Below are 3,445 nucleotides of genomic sequence, written 5' to 3'. Positions count from 1 at the left end.
CTCTCTCTCTCTGTTTTCTCTTTCCCTTCTCTCTCTCTCTCTCTTTCTTCTTCTTCTTCTTCTTCTTCTTCTTCTTCTTCTTCTTCTTCTTCTTCTTCTTCTTCTTCTTCTTCTCTTTTGCCCTGTTGCAATAAAGATCTCTTGGTTTCTCTGAATGTTGTGGTTATTTTCCTTTCTTCTGTTCTTGAAACCCAGGAAGAGTGTGAAAACCCATTTTTTGCTTCCCTCTTCCTTCGGAAGTGCCACTTACAGGACGGCCTGAACCCGTTTTCTCGACCACCAGAACTACATCTACCCCCTGGCCTTCGATTGATGAGTTTCCCCTTTCTGGAGTCCTAAACCCAATGGTGGTGTCAGGTGGATTTGACCGTTGATTGTCTGGCAAACCTCTTCAACTACCTGCAGAGAGCAAAGCACCCCACCACAGCCTTCAAGGCCAGGTGGACCTCAGGGACTCCCTTCTCCAGCAGATTCGACTCTCGGGTCCAAAATTATTTTTTCCCCTTCCCCAGCATAGGATTTATACATCATCTTCAAGGGTCTGTGTAACCTCTGGGAACACGTAACAGAAAACTGAAAATCACATCTTACCCAGCCCTTCATGGTCGTGGTGATCCTCATAAAGTCCTCTCACCTTTAAGACTCAGCTGCTAGAGATATGCTTACCCTCCCCTTCCCTTCTCTTCTTTTTGGCCCTGGGAGTCTCTGGCCCCTCCAGGAGGGGTCCCAGAAAGCCTTTGCCAAAGTGTCCCAGGGCTCCAGCCCCATCCAGGATGGGAGCCTCGAATGTCCGGATTTGGTGATGACCAATCTCTGCAGCTCGAACCTGCCACTAGGCACTCCTGATTTTTGGCTCTAGTGGAGATGCCCCTTTTGCCAATAAATCAGTTCCTTCCCCCTCTCTTATACTACATTTGCATCTCCTTCCTTCTCCCCTGTGCTGCGTCTGCGTCCCCTTTCTTCTCTCCTATGCTATGTTGGCGTCTCCTTCCTTCTCCCCTATGCTACATTTGCATCTCCTTCCTTCTCCCCTATGCTACCTTTTCGTCTCCTTCCCTCCCTCCCTTATACTACATTTTCGACATGTGTAATGTGTCCTCTCTGCTGGTCAACTCTCCCTTACAATGCCTTTTAGACAACCTCAAAATCCTCTTCTTGACACCAGATATCAAACCCCCTAAAATTAATCAAATATAGCACCCAGGCTTGGCCCACTTATCCCCTAGACAACTAAAGCAAATGGCCCCCCTTTGGGTCTCTGGATCCCTCCATTCTAAGGGATCATAACAATTACTGTGAGCATTCAAAACAATGGGTAGAGATTGCTTTCTTCTTGCTTCAATCCAATCCTGTTCTCTGCACCCCTTGCAAACCTCTACAAATTCTTCTAGTTTGCAAACCAATCCCCCCAACCACCGATCCCCAACCTTATCCTCCTCTGGATTCATCCAATGCTTTTGACCCTGTGGGAGGCCAACCTTACGGGTGACTGAGTTACACTCCCCAGCTGGGTGCTGAGGTGCTCAGTCACAGAAATGGGTGTGTCTTGCTACAGCCCCATGGGTGAAGCTATGCTCACCTGTTCCTTTGTAATATCACCCCTTGCCCTGTTTAGGATAGAATCTTCCATGGAAGTGCCTGTGTGTGTCCCCTCCTCTTACTGTGCCCTTGGGTGTGGCCTACCCAGGTGTCAGACAACCTGCTGACAGTGGACATCATGAAGATAGACTCAGCCCCCTGAAACCTGACCCCTTGCCTTATTTGAATAGCTTCTCCTCAATAAAAGGGGTCAGTGCGTGCTCTTGCTCTCTCTCTCTTTTCTGCGGACCCTTAAGGTCAGAGGAGCCGTCACAGCAACCCCAAAGAAAAAGGTATTTGTGTCTCTTGTGTGTTTATTTCGTGCAGCCCTGTTAGCCCAGTTTAACTAGAGTGACCCCTGAGACTTTTAGTCACGAGAACAGAAACCCGGCAATGACTCTGCTTATGAACCCCCACCCTATCGCCCGGCTCCAATAGTCCTCACCCTCAACCTTCTGCCCCAGCCCCTCCACCTTCTCCCGTCTCCCCTGCCTCAGTAACCTGCTTTCTCCCCTCCAATTACTAGATCAAAAACCCAAACCACCGCCCTTCCTCAGACCTTTGCCCCCTTGCTGAGATAGCAGCTACTGAAGGTATCCCTCCATCCGCTCACTCCTCTCTTCTCCTGTCAGTGCCCATACCCGGTCCCACCAAGCCCTCTTACCAGCTAACCCAAAGCTCAGACGAGCTAAGGAGAGCCCTTGGACCCCTATCCGAGATCTGGTGAAAATGGCTTTAAAGTTTAAAGTTGCTTTGCCATCACTGAAAACAGGTTACTGAGAATTCAAGTCCCTTACAGGCTTTTTGGGATATTCGTTCCTGTCTTCGCCTCTGCTCTACCTGTTCTACTGCTCAAGTTTTCCTTGCTAGGGAAAATCCCAAATCCCTTTCCCATTATTCTATAACATCTCCTTCCTCATTCTCAGATCCACCCGAGCTGCTCTCAGCCCCACCTTCCCATCTTCCCCCTCCCTACCCAGGCCCATAGAAGAGTCTTAACTGACCTTCTCCAGAAGTCTTCACCATGGCTGATTTTAGGACTGTCAGTAAAAGAGTCTCTACAAAAAGTTTAATGTAGATAAACTTCCTCTTTTCATGTTGCCCTGTTTTACTTGGCCACTTTCCACTGGATAGAAAAAAATCAGCACTCCAAATGCTAGACACCCCTTTACTAGTTTTTCACAAAAATATGTAAACAAGGCCTCTGACCTTGAGCTGGGGCTTCACAGAGATTGCTACATTTCTAAAATAAGGGAAGTTACCAACTGGGCTCCATGGTAACAGTTGGCAGGGAGAGGAAAAAAAGGGAAAAAGAAGTTCTTCTCTTCTCAGGTGTCCTTGAAGTGTTAACTTGCCCAGAACAGAGAAAAAAAAACTGCTTTTATGTGAACTTCTGCAGACTATGAACTTCTGAGCCCCTCCCCTTACATACTGGATATAAAATTCCGAAACTACCTGAACTCGGGGTTCAGGGGATTAATTGATTGCAGTAAAAGCTGTGCCCTTTGAATCTGGCTACAGCCAAATAAAACTATTCCCTGCTATCTTATGTGTCTTGCCTTGTCCATCCCTACAACAGTATAATTCTATATACTTAAAAATTGTTTATGTTTTCATAAAATGGTAAACAGATGTGATTAGCTGTATATTGTAAATAACAAAATTTTTCTTATCAAAATGGAATAATTTACCTAAATTCGGAAATTTACAAGGATTGTTTCAAAATGTGAATAAAGATGGGAAAGAGAAATTAGAAGGTTCTAGGTATGGATTTAATAGAAGGGAGAAAAAGGTGATTTTGGATTAAAAAAAAGTCTATATGATTAAGCAAACAAGAGGGTTTAAGTAAGTGACAAAGAAGGTCTGT

The sequence above is a fragment of the Marmota marmota genome, unplaced genomic scaffold, assembly GCF_001458135.2.
Source record: "Marmota marmota marmota unplaced genomic scaffold, marMar, whole genome shotgun sequence".
Classification (NCBI taxonomy): Eukaryota; Metazoa; Chordata; class Mammalia; order Rodentia; family Sciuridae; genus Marmota; species Marmota marmota.
This window is presented reverse-complemented; position numbering follows the sequence as displayed.